We start from the raw sequence: 17569 nt of genomic DNA on the forward strand, positions 1-17569 counted from the left end.
ATGATAAATGGGCTGAGAAAGAAATCAGAGAAACACCACCCTTCACAATAGCCACAAATAGCATAAAATATCTCGGAGTTAACTCTAACCAAACAAGTGGAAGACTTGTATGACAAGGACTTCAAATTTTTGAAGAAATTGAAGAAGACACCAGAAAGTGAAACGATCTTCCATGCTCTTGGGTAGGCAGAATTAACATAGTAAAAATGGCAATCTTACCAAAAGCAATCTACAGATTCAATGCAATGCCCATCAAAATAGCAGCAGAATTCTTCACAGACCTCGAAAGACCGGTGCTCAACTTCATATGGAAAAGTGAAAGAATCCAGGATAGCCAAAACAATCCTGTACAATAAAAGAACTTCTGGAGGCATCACAATCCCTGACTTCAAACTCTACTACAGAGCTACAGTACTGAAAACAGCCTGGTAATGGCATAAGAACAGAAAGGAGGACCAATGGAATTGAATTGAAGACCCGGATATTAATCCATACACCTTTGAACACCTGATTTTTGACAAAGAAGCAAAAAAATATTAAATGAAAAAAAGCATATTTAACAAATGGTGCTGGCATAACTGGATATATCAACATGTAGAAGAATGAAAATAGACCCATGCACAAAATTCAAGTCCAAATGGATCAAAGACCTCAACATCAAGTCACACTGAACCTCATAGAAGAGAAAGTGGGAAATACACTTGAGTGCATTGGCACTAGGAACCACCTCCTAAATATAACCCCAGTAGCACAGACACTGAGAGAAACAATTAATAAATGGGACCTCCAAAAACTGAAAAGCATCTGTAATGCAAAGGACACGGTCAACAAGACAAAATGAGAAAGGGAAAAGATCTTCACCAAACCCACATCATAAAGAGGTCTGATCTCCAAAATATACAAAGAACTCAAGAAAGTGGTCATCAAAAGAATAAATAATCCAATAAAAAAAATGGAGTACAGACCTAAACAGAGAACTCTCAACAGAGGAATCTCAAATGGCTGAAAGACACTTAAGAAAATGCTCAACATCATTAGTCATCAGAGAAATGCAAATCAAAACAACTCTGAGACTCCATCTTACACCTGTAAGAATGGCCAAAATCAAAAACACTGATGATAACTTATGCTGGAGAGGTTGTGGAGAAAAGGGAACACTTCTGCATTGCTGGTGGGATTGCAAGCTGGTACAGCCCCTTTGGATGTCAGTGTGGTAATTTCTCAGAAAATTAGGAAACAACCTTCCTCAAGACCCAGCAATACCACTTTTGGGTATGTATCCAAAAGATGTTCAATCATGCCACAAGGATATGTGTTCAACTAAATCATAGCAGCATTGTTTGTCATAGCCAGAACCTAGAAACAACCTAAACGCCCCTCGACCTAAGAATGAATAAGGAAAATGTGGTACATTAACACAATGGAGTACTACACAGCAGAAAAAATAACATCTTGAATTTTGCAGGCAAATGGGTGGAGCTAGAAAACATCATTTTGAGTGAGGTAACCCAGACTCAGAAAGACAATTATCACATGTACTCACTCATAAATGGTTTTTTTTAATATTTTATTTATTTATTATGTATACAATATTCTGTGTGTATGCCTGCAGGCCAGAAGAGGGCACCAGATCTCATTACAGATGGTTGTGAGCCACCATATGGTTGCTGGGAATTGAACTCAGGACCTTTGGAAGAGCAGGCAGTGCTCTTAACCACTGAGCCATCTCTACAGCTCCCTCATAAATGGTTTTTAAACATAAAGAAAACCAGCCTACAAATAACAATCCCAGAGAACCTAGACAACAATGAGGACCCTAAGAGAGACTTACATAGATCTGATCTACATGGGAAGTAGCAACAGACAAAATCTCCAGAGAACATGGGGACCTTAGGAGAGGATTGAAGAGAAGGGGAGAGGCAGGGAGGGAAACAGAGAAAAATGTAGAGCTCAATAAAAATCAATAAAATTAAAAAAAATTTTTTAAAGCCATGAATCAAAAGCTAACAAAAATTATCAAAAATACCTGTAGTTGGATGCAGGAAGATAAGTCTCAGGAAAATAAAAGCCGAGGGCGAGATGCACACCATATCCTAGCACTTAGAAGGCTGAGGGGCTACGTGTAGGCTCCTATCTCAAAAGTCAAAATAAGGGGTCAATGAGATGAGTCACTACAGGCACTCACCACCAAATCTGATGACCCGAGTTTCATCCCTGGGCCCCACATGCTGCAGAGAACTGACTCCCATAAGTTGCCCTGACTTCCACACATGTACTGTGATATGCATGTAAACACGCACACACACACACACACACGCAGATGACTGAGGTAGAATGGACACTGAGGGGCATCACCTGACAGTTCAGTGTCAGCTTCCTTGACCCATGGATGCCCAGGGTGGGCTTCAAAGCCACACTGCCCCAGGAGCCCAGTAAGAGGCTGGCATAAAGAGTGAAATAGCACAAAGACAGGCTGCAAAGGCCAATTGAACTGATGTCATCGCCTCAAGTAGCTTCTGGGTGACCCAAGGGCAAATTAACCCTCCTGTGGCCCAGTTTCCTGTCTGCACACTGGAATAAGTACATTCTCTACATAGAGCACAGACTGCCAACCTCAGGCAGGAGAGCATCTTTGACTATCTTCTTAGAGTCAGCTCGGAGCCACCTGTTCCCACCCTCTCACACCTCAATTTTAACTCTTGGACTCGTGGACACAGCCATTCAAGAACCACTGGCCGGAGTCTACCAGCTTTGTCCAGTTTCCTGGCTGTGGATTCCTCCCAAAGACCTCGAACTTGGCTTGAGACTTTTCTTTCTTTCTTTCTTTCTTTCTTTCTTTTGGTTATTTATTTATTTATTTATTTAGTAGACAGTGTTAGTTTCCATATCTGCCTACAGGCCAGAATAGGGCACCAGATCTCACTATAGATGGCTGTGAGCCACCATGTGGTTGCTAGGAATTGAACTCAGGACCTCCAGAAGAACAGTCAGTGCTCTCAACCTCTGAGCCATCTCTCCAGCCCGAGACTTTTTTTTTCTTGAGACAGGCTTTCTCTGTGTAATTTTGGCTGGCCTGGAACTCACTCTAATCTGCTTGCCTTTGCCTCCCAAGCGGCGGGATTAAATGCATCACTACCTCCCCAGCTGTCCTGAGACTTCGTGACCACTACTGTGTTCTATGCTGGAATTCTGTAAATACTACTGAATAGACGTAAGCAGAGGGATGTTTTCATGTTGAACTATTCAAAATTACTGATAACATCATTAGCCATTTAGAAACAGTGTTTAGTGACAATACTATACTGGGTAGTAAAACTTAGCAAAAAAAAAACTAAAAATTTTTAGATATGCTTATATGGCAATATTCTTCTAGAACTTAAGACTTCTTTAAAACTCTGAGTTATATTAAACCATTCTCTATAACCTTTATAAAAAGAAAGGGAAGCTGGATATGGCAACAAGAACTTATAATTCTAGTATTTGGGGAGGTGAGGGCAGGAAGATCAGGAGTTCGAGATCGTCCTCAGCTACATAACAAACACAAGGCCAGCTTCAAAAACAAAAAATAAAAAAGGAGGATGGCCATGGGTCCTGGGTTCAGTTCCCAGCAAAAGGAGAGAAGGAATAGGAGAGAAGGAATAGGAAAAGGGGCATAGAGACCACGCTCACCCTGAGAGCAGAGACTGTCAGCTCTGCCCTTCACATGCCTGCTGTCTGCTACTCCCTGTCCAATCAGACAGCACACATCTGACTCACTGGAGTAGCCCCTTCCCGAGATGCCTTGCCAGGGGCCAAGGACCACGTTCCCACAGCATTCCTCAGGTTTAAAGCAGTAGTTCCCAGGACAGACTCAGCTAAGAATCCGACCAGACAAACTTTCCTGCTCCCAATACTTTAGGAGCTTAACTCTGTCCTGGGCTTTCAGGGAGCAAAGAGCTTCCCAGACCAAGGCGTGGAATTTAAGTAAAGGCCAGGATCAGCAGGCCCTTTCCCACAGAGCAGTGGAGGCTCGGCCAGCCCTTCCCTGTGGAAGATCTGCTAGACGTTGCTCCCTGCATTCACAACCACCTCCAGACTGCAGCGCTCAAACCCAGAGGAACCCAAACCAGCTGGGCAAGCTAAAAAGAACTGTGAGTGGCGGTGGTGGTGCACACCTTTAATCTCAGAACTCGGGAGTCAGAAGCAGGCGGATCTCTGTGAGTTTGAGGCTAGCCTGGTCTACAAAGAATTTCAGGACAGCCAGGGCTACAAAGAGAAACTTTGTCTCACCACGCCCCTCAAATAATAATAAAATAAAGTAAAAGAACTCTGACGGCTGCCATTCCTTATTTTGACTTTAATCAACAACCTTACAAAACCTTTAAAAATTAAGAAGACAAGCTAGACCAATGATGGCAAGTCACAATCTGATTTGGGAAATGGGCCTCTCGGCACTCCGGTGTATAACTCAAGAGCTCCTTGCTGGCCCAAGAGTCAGAAGATCTGCCCAGAGGTCCTTTGTCCACCCACCATCTCCTAAGGCTTTGAGCAGCTAGGTGCCTTAGAAGACCAAGGACATGATCTTTCCAGTGTCTCAGTCCCCCTAGGGCAAGGGCTGTTCTTTTTGTGTGTGCTGTACACGGAGTACATCACGTCAGAGCTGAGCGATGCCAAGTGGTAATGACAATCCCATCATTTCAAGGAGACAATCAGACCACGACATCAAACTACAAACAAGATAAGCAGTGTTAAAGAGCCAGGAGCTTTCCTCTGACTGTCTGTCGGGCTCAAGCACATTCCTGATGCTCCTGGAGCCACCTTTGCAGCTAACTCTGTTCTTCCGCTTCACACTAGAGCAGAGTCCCAGCTCTGGTCAAGTTCCCTGAAACACTACTCTTGCATTCATATGGCATAGCTGTGTCCCCATTAGCCAACCATGCATTTTCTGACTGCCACATTCTTTTTTCAAAATGAAACAGTTTATTTTAATTATATTTTTAAGACTAATTTTTTATGTGTGATGAGTGTTTTATTTGGATGTATGTACACACAGTACATGTGTACCTAATGCTGGAGCAGGTCAGAAGGCATTGGATCCTCTGGAACTGGATATGAATGGTTGTGAGCCACCTGTGAGTGCTGGGATTTGAAAATTGGTTCTCCATAAAAGCACCAAGTGCTCTTACTTGCTGAGCCATCTTCCGGTTCTGGCTATCGCATTTTTTAACTTTTTATTTATTTTTATTTTATAAGTACTGTTTTTTTTTTGTTTTTTTGGTTTTTTTTTTTTTGTTTTGGGTTTTTTGTTTCGTTTTATGTTTTGTTTTGTTTTCTTTGCCTGAATGTATGTACGCGCACCATGTGGATGCCTGGTACATGACCCTCTTGAATTGGAGGAGGCTGTGGGCTGTCATAAAGATGCTAAGAACCACACCCCAGGGCTCTTAACCACTGAGCCATCTCTCCAGTGCTAACTACCACACTTCTCACGTTGCCTTCAGACTGCATGTTCACCCTGTCCCCTGGCCTCCTCTAGGACCACACTGGCCTTCCTGCTGTTCCCAGAATGCCTCAAGGCCACACTTGCTTCGACTCTGCAGTAGCTCTCTTCACTATCTAGGTCTGTCACATAGTCGGATGGTCAGGACTCTAAGCATCTTGCCTTCCAGGGAGGACCAATTGCAGAACACTACGATCAGTGTCCCTAGAGTTGTACAACAAGGCAGCCCTGGCTGTCACCTTGTCACCAAGATCTCAAAGCTTCACAAACTGATACTGGTCTCACTGTAAAATGCGCCTACTGCTCAACTCACCTTAATTCTCAGCTAATTCTCAACACTCCATCCCCCACTCTATTCTGAACCCAGGGTCTGCACTCTATCAATGCATTTACATGTCTTCCCTAAGAACCCAAGACTCAGGAGAGCAGGAACCCTGCCTGCCTTACTCTCCAAGGTATCCCAGCACTGAACAGAGCACAAGACCATTCCAAAATGCACCCTGGAAATCCATGAAACAGACCAAGAGCTCCTACACACTGAGTACAGGGCTGAGTCCCTCACCTAAGTTTAAGTCCCTAAGCCAAGTTAGGCCTCTTTACCCACATCACATATCACTCCCAGAGAAAGGCTTGACCTGGCCCTGGAGTGTTTCTGGACTCCACAGTTGGATCTGAATGGAAGAAGCACTCTCTCCTGAGCTCAGTGCTTGGACTTGGTCCTAGGACACATCTCTCTGGAGTGGAGGGCTTTTCTGCAAGAGCTGAACATGTTGGATAAAAACCACCTCCAATGTTCTTGTTCAACATCCAATGAAGACTGGATTCATCAGGGAAACATCAGTGATACATGTGTGTTTACGAACACGCTCAGAGAGGGAAAGAATGAGCATCCTAAGTTAGAAGGCAATGACTATGTGTTTTAAAGAATTAGTCAAGAAAAGGAGGACGGTGCTTCAGGTACAGGTGCAAGGTTCCCAAATTAAACAGAGGCCAAACTGGACAGTATGGTGCATGCCTGGTAATTTCAGCATCCGCGGCAGAGAAAGGTGGAGCTCTGGGAGTTGAAGGCATCCTGTTGTACATGGTGAAACCCTTCTCCAAAGAAGAAAAACAGGAAAAAGAAAAGAAAGGAGGCTAGAGAAGGCTATTTGAGGAAATGCCTAAGGAGGGGAGGGAGTCAGGGGGGAGCCTATCTACAGGGCAGGCCCGTGGGAAGGCCTTGAGGTAGAAGAGTGCTGAGAACAGGGAGCAGGAGGAGGAAGGGCAAGAGCACCAGGAGAGGCGCCACAGTGGAGTGAGGGCTGGACCTGGAAGGCTACCCTTGGCCAACATAGCCAACGGCTTTTTACCTGAGAACTCAACAGGAAGTCAGGGGATGGTTCTGAGCAGAGATGGTCCAGAGCCTGACTACATGACATTCTATCATATTGTCCCTGTAAAAGAACTAGTATAAAGCCAACAAGCCCACATGGCCAATGCTTCTAGAAATCTAACTCTAAAGGCCTTTCTCTGTTTAAAAATCCCTGGTTACAAGAATGAAATTTTTTTTAATATTTATTTATTTATTTATTATGTATACAATGTTCTGTCTGTGTGTATGTTTGCAGGCCAGAAGAGGGCACCAGACCTCATTACAGATGGTTGTGAGCCACCATGTGGTTGCTGGGAATTGAACTCAGGACCTTTGGAAGAGCAGGCAGTGCTCTTAACCACTGAGCCATCTCTCCAGCCCCAAGAACGAAAAATTTTAAAACTGGAGCCAGCAGGGTGGGAATCCAGTGTCTGCAACCTGACCTTGGAAATGCCAGAGCAGGAAGGAGACTGAATTTGGGCACACCACTGTGTCACCTGTCAGTTTTCACTCAGTGTTTTCCCCTCTATCCAGCCAAACTTTCAAAGGTGCTTAGAGGCCTCTCTATAACCAGCAGAAAGTGGAGTCAGCCAGTCAGGCAGGGGCCTGAAGGCTGAGGCAGACTGCGTTCTCCAGCAGGCTTTCCTCTTACAGCTGTGGCCCGAGCTTCCGACCTCACACTGGACAGCCCGCGGTAAGAGGCAGGGCTCCTAGCATGAAAGTCTGTTGTGGAAATCACAAACAGCTCTTTGACTTGAGTGGTCTTGCCGAGGCCAGGCTGATTCTAAGACCAGGTACTGCGGGTTCTAAACAACAGGAGAGGGAGAGAAGGACCACACAGGGTCACACCAAAGGCCTGGAGCTCAGTGTGCTCCACCTTCTAGGAAGCTGCTATGAACCCAAGTCCTCACTGCCAAACGGCCAACTGGCCTAGCCTCAAATGTAAGATGACCACATTTCTAAGCCTCTGATTCCTTTTCCACAGCCAAGGCAAGAACTCTATAAGAGGAGACAGTCAGGCACCATGAGGACCTAAGTTGTAGCAAGTCCACCTCCCTACAGTGACACTTCAGCCAAAAGATAGGCAGTGAGGAGCAGGACCGGGTGTGTTGTTCATTATCACAAACCCAGCCCTCCAAAGATGTCCCAGGATTTACGCTGGGTGGAAACCAGTTGGGTCTGCCTACCCAACACCTGGTAGACCTGTGTCAGAACGGGCAGTGGGTCATCCTTTCTTCTAAGCCCAAACACCAAGTATTGCATTTTTCTATGTACTATACAAAGTCTCACAAAACTGGCGTAAAATGTAGTCCATTTATTTCAGCAACCAGAGGAACTTACCATGGGCTGATGGAGGAAGGTCATTGGCTAATAAAGGAACTGCCTTGGCCCATTTTATTGGTTAGAACATAGGTATGTGGAGTAAACAGAACAGAATGCTGGGAGGAAGAGGAAGTGAGCTCAGACTCCACAGCTCTCCTCTCAGGAGCAGATGCCTCAGAGAGACGCCATGCTCCCCGCTCCCGGGAAGATGCACGTGATGAAGCACCGACCCAGGATGGACGTAGGCTAGAATCTTCCTGGTAAGACCAGTGCTACACAGATGATAAGAAATGGGCTAGTCCAGGTGCGAGAGTTAGCCTAGAAGAGGCTAGATAGAAATGGGCCAAGCAGTGTTTAAATGAATACAGTTTATGTGTTCTTATTTCGGGCATAAGCTAGCTCTTATTTCAACAATGGGCATCTGTGCCCATGTCTGTGAGCATCTCAGCATTTTTACTCATGTCTGAATATTTTGTGTATTTCAGGTATAAGGACCTGAGAGACAGCTCAGCAGTTAAGAGCACTTGCTGCTCTTACAGAGGGCCAGAGTTCACCCTCCAGTGCCCACAACAGGCACTCACAACAACCTATAACTCCACCTCCCTCTTCTGGCCTCTGTGGATACCCACACACATGTGCACATACATACATGAGACACACATATTTATAAATTTTTAATTTAAAGATAGGTTCTTGCTGGTTACAAATTTACAAATTTGTGGTCTTTGCTTCTCTACTTCCCAAGTGCTGAGATTACAGTACATGCCACCATGTCCAGCCTAATAATGACCTTTTTAAGAGAAAAATGATACAATCAACATATCAAGACTGCTGCATGAAAGTATGTTTATGTTTTTATTTAAAGATTCTAGGAGCCAGAAGACCATGCTTGTAATATTAGTACCCAGGAGGCTGATGCAGAAGGATTACTAAAGGCCAAGGACTGCCTGGGTGTATTAACCAGGGTTCTCTAGGAGAACAAGACCAAGAGAATGAATGAATCTATGTAAGCATGTATATGTGTGTGTATGTATGTATGGGATTTATCAGAATGACTTTACTAGGTATAGTTCAGCTAGTCTAACAATGGCTGTCTACCAACAAAGTCCAAGAATCTAGAGTTGTTTGGTCCAAGAGGCAAGATATCTCAGCTGGTCTTCAGTACACAACAGAATCCTAAAGAAGTGGGTTCTAGGGAACCACTGGAGACTTGGCTTAGCCCTTCGGAGCACTGCTGCTCTTCCAGAAATCCTGGGTCCAATTTCCAGCATCCACATGACAGCTCAACAGCTATGTGTAACCTCAGTTCCAGGGGACCCCACACCCTCACATAGACATATATGCAGGCAAAACATCAATGTACACACACAAAACAAATTGTTTTTAAAGCAAGGAAAACAAAACATCAAAAAAGAAGCAGGCACTAATGCCAGTGAACGAATAAACTCGAAAGTGAGAACAGCCTCCTCCTTCCATGTCCTTTACATAGGCTGCCAGCAGGTATGGCCCAGGTTAAGGTGGGTCTTCCCACCTCAAAGATCCAGATTAAAGATGGCTGTTCCCACTTTAAGTGATTTAATCAGGAAAAGCCCTCACAGGTATGCCCGGTGCTTGGGTTTTAGTTAATTTCAGATGTAGTCACCTTGACAACCAAGAATAGCCATCACACCAGATATGTAACTAAGCTTATCTTTTAAAAAAAGGAAATAATAATAAAAGTCAGGCATGGTAGCTTAAATCTTTAACACCATCTGGAGATCAAGGACAGTCATGGTTTCAGAGTAAGCTGAAGTCAGCCTGGGCTACATAAGAGCTTGTTTCAAAAAATAAATATATATAAGTATAAAACTGAGCTAAAATTTTAAAAGATGTCAGTACTAGCTGAGAAGTGGGTACCAACACAGCTAATACATGTATGTGCTCTCCAGTACTCTGCACCAAGAGCCAGAGGGAAAAGATGAATGGAGCCAAGCTGATATGGCAATGGGCGGAGGCAGAGACAACTGAGTGTTAAATGTGTAAATGTGTGTTTTCAGACTCTAGAAGACAGAGACAACAGGGTTAGCCAAGTGGCAGGAAAAGCCTTGGAAGATGTTAGATTCCTGTGAGGGACACAGAACTGGGCAGCAGTCACTGCCAACTGTTCACAGGGTCAGAATTAAGGATCACAAACAAAAGGTAGAAGGATTATGAGTCCTCCCTCCCTGCTTTAATTTCCAGCTGTGAGAAAATGACTTATTTTCTTCATACATGAAAGAAGCTGGACAACAATGGGTAGAATAGGAAAAAGTCAGGCCAGGAAAGTTGTAGATTTTGTCTGGTTTGTGATGGTTCAACTAAGGCAGGGAGATCATGCTGGGGCCTCACAGTCCAGTCAATCTCAGCAAGGGCAAAATTATGCCCAATAGGACCTGAGGGGTAAAGTTTGTCAACCAGTTTTTGTACAGTCTGCACAGAGGACACAACTCAGTGCACCTTGGGGCTGCCTTGGGACTGAGGCTGCATGTCCCGGAGTCAACTATCTTTTGCTGCTTTTTCTCTATCGATGAAGAAAATAAAGCATAGAATTCATGAGCCAGCTCCAGCTCCCACAGAGACCTGAGGCTTCAAAGATGGGCTTCTTCCCAGCATTCACACAGGAGAGCTCACTCACTGAGTAGCCTCAGAAAGGACCAAAGCAGAGCTGGAGCTCATGCAGCAGACTGATTACCTAGCATGAAAAAAGCTCTAGGTTTGCTCCCAGCAGCTCATGAGCCAAGTTGTTGTGGCACTTGAGAAGTAAAGGTACAATCATGGTCATTGTTGGTCACAGAGAGTTTAAGGTCAGTTTAGGATACATAAGACCCTGTATCAAAAACAAGACAAAACAGCCGGGCAGTGGTGGCGCATGCCTTTAATCCCAGCACTCGGGAGGCAGAGGCAGGCGGATCTCTGTGAGCTCGAGACCAGCCTGGTCTACAAGAGCTAGTTCCAGGACAGGCTCCAAAACCATAGAGAAACCCTGTCTCGAAAAAAACAAAAAAAAAAAAAAAAAAAACACAAGACAAAACAAAAAACCCAAAAGGAAAATAGGACTCAATCCTGAATCCAGGAAGTGAGAGAGGAGAGAAGGCCAACAACAAAAGCGAAGGTACAGGTGGCGATGAGATGGCCAACTCCACAACTCATTAGAGAACTGCAACTAAAACAGTTAGCTACCGTCCCACATCTACTCAGTGGCTAAAAACAACACTGAATATCAGTAAGGACATGAAGCAGGAACCCTCCCTTCACTGCTGGATGGGACGCAAAATGATACAGTCACTTTGGAAGACAGTTTGACAGTTTTTCACAAAGCTTAACAAACTTTTACCATCCAGTCCCTCAAACAAAATGAAACCCTATTTTTTATTCACACAAAAACCTACCTAAAAAACAGTGTTCATATCAGCGTCATTCAAAAGTCACCAAAACCTAAAAACAAGATGTCCTTAAGAAATAGAAACTACGCCGGGTAGTGGTTGCGCACACCTTTAATCCCAGCACTTGGGAGGCAGAGGAAGGCAGATATCTGTGAGTTGAAGCCAGCCTGGTCTACAGAGCTAGTTTCAGAAGAGCTAGGACTGTTACACAGAGAAAGCCTGTCTCAAAAAACAAAAACAAAAAGAAATCAACTACAAAACTGGGCCACCTTTCACTCCAATGCTATGGAGCCAGAGCTTCTCAGTGAGACCCTATTGTACTCCACCCCGAAGGAAAAAAAGGAAGGTATAGATGGATAGATGGATAGTTATATAGGCAGGCAGGCAGACAGATTGACTAGATCAGTGAGGAGGCTCAGCATTTGACAAAAGCACCTGCTCAAAACTGGTGGTCCAAGTTCAATCTCCAGTAGACCCAAGTTTAGTTCCAAAACTGGATGTCTGAGTTTTCTATCACTGTGATAAACACCGTGACCAAAGGAATTTACGATGTCCTTCAGCTCACAGTCCACCATGAAGGGAAGTCAGGGCAGGAACGCAAGCAAGCAGAGGTCAGGAAGGAACTAATGGCTTGCTCTTCCCAGCTTGTTCAGTTTTCTCTCCTCTCCCCCTCCCCCCTCTCTCTCTTGGATTTTTGAGATAGGGTTTTTCTGTGTAACCGTGATTGGGCTGGAACTCACTCCAGACCTTAATTGAGAAAACACCTCCATCAGACTGGCCTATATGAAAGGCTATGTGCTTTTCTTGATTTAATTATTGATGTGGGTGGGCACAGCCCATTTTGGGCAGTTCCACCCCTGATCAGGTGGTCCTGGATGATATAAGAAAGCAGACTAACTCTGGGTAGTGGTGGCGCACACCTTTAATGCCAGCACTTGGGAAGCAGAGACAGATCTCTGAGTTCAAGGCGAGCCTAGTCTACAGAGTGAGTTCCAGGACAGCCAGGACTACAAAGACAAACCCTGTTTTAAAAAACCAATAGGAAAAAGAAAAAAGAAAAGAAGCCTCTGAACTTGGTGCACAACTTTATTTTGGTGGTATCTCCTGATGGTGCTGGACAGGTGATGGTGTCTACAGGCAACAGATGCAGAACCACTCTGCCTCTGCTCATCACTTAAAAAAACGGAGCCAAATGTCACTTTGTAACATGGAGTTACCACAGAAATGCTCAGCTTGAAAGTACTGCTTCCTCAGTATGGAGTAATTAGGTTGAGGGCACAGCTTCCCATTTTGTTATCCAGCCTCTAAGCCAGTGGTTCTCAGCCTTTCTACTGCTGCGACCCTTTAATACAGTTCCTCATGTTGTGGGGACCCCAACCATAAAGTTATTTTTGTTGCTACTTCATAACTATAATTTTGCTACTGTTATGAATCACAATGTAAATATTTGATACACAGGATATCTGATATGTGACCACTGTAAAAGGGTTGTTCGGCCCCCAAAGAGGTCGTGACCCACAGATGGAGAACCACTACCCTAATCACTTAACAAACCAGGATTCTGAATATGCTCTTTGCTACCCAGAAACTTCCTCATCCATGGGGTCTCTATGAGAACAGTCTGGTGAGACAGGAGCTAAGCTCCCCCTTGGGCAGTTAAGGGCAGGGAACATAACCTAATTTTTTATTACTATAATTGCATGTGTGTGTGTGTGTGTGTGCATGCGCGTGTGTGTGTGCGTGTGAGTGTGTGTGTGTGTGCATGTATAAGCGTGTGTAGGTCGGAAGAGGACTTCACAGAGTCAGTTCTCTCCTTCCACCTTTACATGGGTTCCAAGGCTCAAACTCAGGTTACCAGAAGGTTGTGTGGTAAACCATTGGGAGTCATGATGGTTGTGTTGAAAGTCACTAGAGGTGGATGCTGGAAAATGAACTTGGGTCTTCTGCAAGCGAAGTACATTCTCTTAACCACTGAACCATTTCTTCAGCCCCCAATGTTATGAATTTAGCATTTTTATTTTGTGTATTTATGTATTTATGTGAATGTATGCCCCGAGTGTGTAGGTGGACATGGAGGCCAGAAGAGGGTGTTAGATCCCCTGGAGCTAGAGTTGTGGGCAGTTGTGAGCTGCCTAATGTGAATGCTAGGAACCAAGCTCAGGTTTTCTAGAAAAGCAGCAAGTGTTCTTAGCTGCTGAGCCTCCTCTCCAGGTCCTAATGTTGTGAATTTTAAAGAGGGGTCAATATCGCTTTGCTGGTGTACGTGCTGCACAACCTAGTCCTCTGGATCCGAGAGGCAGGCCAGCATGCTGCAGGGCTCAGGTCAGAGGACCAAGATCACTCTAGTCATATCTCAGAACTGCAGATCAGAACTGAGAAGCCTGATGCAGAAGATGCAGTGTACAGGGTATATATACAGTGTATACATCAGAGGAAGGATGCAGGAAGGAATTTCAGAGTCAAGGGTCAGAGCTAGCATTTGAACAAGGAAGGTGCTGGCAGACTCAGACAACACAGGAAGTATGAAGGCAGGTATTCTTCACTATGTTAAGACAGGTTTAGGACAGCCCTGCACAAACATGGTATGGAGGCGGAAGCTGAAACTTGGTAAAGTGCTAGCAGCATGTACACGAAGCATTGGGTTGATCCCTGCATCCCATAAACTGGGTGTGCTTCCGGTAACAGCTATAATCCCAGCACCTGGGAGGTGGAAGCAAGAGGATTAGGCATTCTTGATCATCCTGATATATAAGGTTTTTTGAAGTTTTTTGTTGCTTGCTTGTTTGTTTTTTATTTGTTCGAGACAGGGTTTCTCTCTGTAGCCCTGGCTGTCCTGGAACTCACTGTGTAGAACAGGCTGACTTTGAACTCAGATTTGCCTGCCTGTTTCTGCCTCCTGAGTGCTGGGGTTAAAGGCACATATCAACACCGCCCAACTAGGTATAAAACTCCAAGGCCAACCTGGACTACATGAGATCCTATCTCAGAAAAAAATATACAGATGTTGATAGATAAGCTGGGGAGATGGCTCAGTGGGTAAGGGGCTCGCTATGCAATGAATACCTGAGCACATAGGTCATATTATCACCCATGTAAAAGTTGAGCCCAGTGGTACAGGATTATAGACCCAGTGGGGATGAGGGCAGCAACAGGTGGATTCTGAGGGCCTAATAGCCAGCCAGTGTAGCCGAAATAGCAAACTCCAGGTTTAGTGGATGTCCTGGCTAGCTTTTATGTCAACTCGACACAAGCTATAGTCATCTGAGAGGAGGGAACTTCAATCGAGAAAATGCCTCCATAAGATCTGGGGATAGGCAAGCCTATGGGGCATTTTCTTAATTAGTGATTGATGTAGGAGGGTTCAGCCCAGTATGGGTGGGACCAGCCCTGGGCTGGGAATCTTGGCTCCTATAAGAAAACTGCTGAGCAAGGTGTAAGGGGCAAGCCAAGCCAGTAAGCAGCACCCCTCCATGGCTTCTGCATTAGCTCCTGCCCTGCTTGAGTTCCGGTCCCTTTGATGAACTGTGATGTGGGAGTATTAGAAAATAAACCCTTTCCTCCCCAAGATGCTTTTGGCCATGTGTTTCACCACAGCAATAGTTACCCTGAGTAAGACACAGTGAGAGATCCTGCCTCAAAGAAGTAAATCAGAGGGCTGGAGAGATGGTTAAGAGCATTGCCTGCTCTTCCAAAGATCCTGAGTTCAATTCCCGGCAACCACATGGTGGCTCACAACCATCTGTGATGAGATCTGGTGTCCTCTTCTGGCCTTCAGGCATACATGCAGAAAGAATATTGTAAACATAATAAATAAATAAATAAATATTTTTAAAAAGTATGGATTAAAAAAAAAGAAGAAAAACAGAGAGTGACAGAAAATAGCTAAAGTCAAGCTTGCTCCACGAGCAAACAGGCAAGTGTACAGACACTCTCCACATAGACACAGGCACACACACACACGTGCACTCTTTCACATACACAACACCACAATGTTGTTCTGGTGGACAGGGAAAACAGAATTCTCAGCATTGACAACTTCAGCCTGGAGCCTGGGTTTCTAGGGAGCCTGCCCGACGGCATACGCAAAGCCCTGGGTCTGATACCCAACAACACTGCAATTACAGACTAGAGGTCTATGGATCTGCTGGTTAAGGTGCTTGATGTCAATCAAGCCTGACCACCTGAGTTTGGTCCTGGGGACCCACATGGTAAAGAGAGAACAAATTGTCCTCTAGTCTCTATGCATGCATCCCACCTCCAATTAAATGTAATGATCTGTACCCCCATTCAGCCCAAGTCAAATGGCCTCCCACTCTTCCCAGGTGGTCTGAATCCCTAGCCTTAGTAGCAACCGTCCCAATTTCACAGTCACCCTGAAACCAAACATCTCTGAGACTTCCAAGTGGCCTGCCCTCTACTGAGCCCACAAAGCTCTTCCTCCAGTTTGTTGAACTCATCTGGGCTATCCTGGGGACCAGGCCATTCTGGGGACTGTCATCCGCAGGTGGTCTTGTGAGGCACTCCAGGGAGGCAGAGACGCTCAGGTCCACAGGGAGGCAAGGCCAAAACATGAACACACAGCAAATGCAGGGCTTCTGGAGACCCCAGCAGACAATGGGACATGCTTCAGGGCTTCCGCAAGGCAAGCTCTGAGAAAGAAAAGCTAACCTTTCTCACCTGCGGTGACTGAGGACAAGTGGACAAGTTAATCTGTGCCCAGTGTTCAATAAATAACTCACGTGGTGAGGAGTCCAGTGAAGAGCACAAAGAAGAAGGCTCTCTACCACCTCAGTCAAGGCGGCCACCGGAAGCCTGCCAGCCACAGCCACAGATCTCAGGTGAGGCCACAACAGTCTCAAACCCACCTGGACACGCCATGTCTGTCAACCAGCCAACTTTGTGGGGCACAGCCTACCTCTCCCATGGTGTTGACGCGTGGCCCTAACCATAGGGCCACAAATCTGGGTCAATTCCACACGAAGAGTCTTTGGAGCCAGTCCAGGACATACATCTAGCAGATGACTGCCCCACAGGCTCTCGCTGGGAAGTCTGCCTTCGTTCATGAACACACTCTCCAGCTGGCCACCCTTAGGCCTGAAACTTTTATCTAGCGAGGGTTTCTGGAGGTCCCAGGAACCACCAGAAATCCTCAGAGAAAGGCACTGATATTACAGCTTTCAGAGCCCTGCAAATCTCCCCACTCTATCCATAGCCGCCTGTCCACAAAGGAGCCGGCCAGAGCTGCAGGCTTAACAAGTGCAGATACCTGACACTTCCCAAGTGTGGGGGCTGGGAAGGGCAGTCTCTTCTACTGAAGGCATTGTGGGTAGTCTCCCACTTTCTAGAAAACCCTCCTGCTGCTCCAACTAGGATCAATGTCATCTTTCAACTTCAGAAACAGCTTCTTCAAAATCTTTAGGGCTGGGGTGTGACTCATTTGGTACTGTCTCTCTAGCATGCACAAAGCTTGGGGTTCCAGCCCAGCACCACATAAACCTGGCTGTGGTAGCACACGCTGTAACTCTAGAAGTGGGGTGGGGCAAGCAGGAGGATCAGAAATTCAAGGTCATCCTCAGCAGCACACCAAATCTGAAGCAAGGACCTGAGACCCTATTTCAAAAATCCAAGGGCTAGACAGACGGCTCAGCCAGTTAAGAGTATTGGCTGTTCTTCCAGGAGATACAAAACACCCAGACATAGAATAAAAAAAATTACCAGGCAATGGTGGCAAGCACCTTTAATCCCAGCACTTGGGAGGCAGAGGCAGGTGGATCTCTGTGAGTTCAAGACCAGCCAAGGATACACACGGAGAAAGAACAAACAAACATCCCCCAAACCCATTGATACACTCACTCACAGGAAGGGGAATGAAACTGTGGCTAACCAGGGGCCCAAGGGAGAGTGGAAGAGCAGCATGGGAGAAGCTGATCAAGCAACTAAAGGGACGAAGTTCAAGAAACACGGGAGCAACTGCACAATGGGTACCGTGCACAGCAGGAGTGTACTGCAGTTTTC

General features: G+C 45.5%; 1 protein-coding gene across 2 annotated transcripts in view; it reads right to left on the reverse strand.

The window, feature by feature from the left end:
• Sufu (SUFU negative regulator of hedgehog signaling) overlaps nt 1–17569 on the reverse strand; it is a 100566-nt gene that overhangs the window by 73590 nt on the left and 9407 nt on the right. The window lies entirely within an intron of this gene.

Source organism: Microtus oregoni, unplaced genomic scaffold (assembly GCF_018167655.1).
Source record: "Microtus oregoni isolate MIOR12 unplaced genomic scaffold, Mior012 000012F_ref0000307, whole genome shotgun sequence".
In the NCBI taxonomy this organism is placed as follows: Eukaryota; Metazoa; Chordata; class Mammalia; order Rodentia; family Cricetidae; genus Microtus; species Microtus oregoni.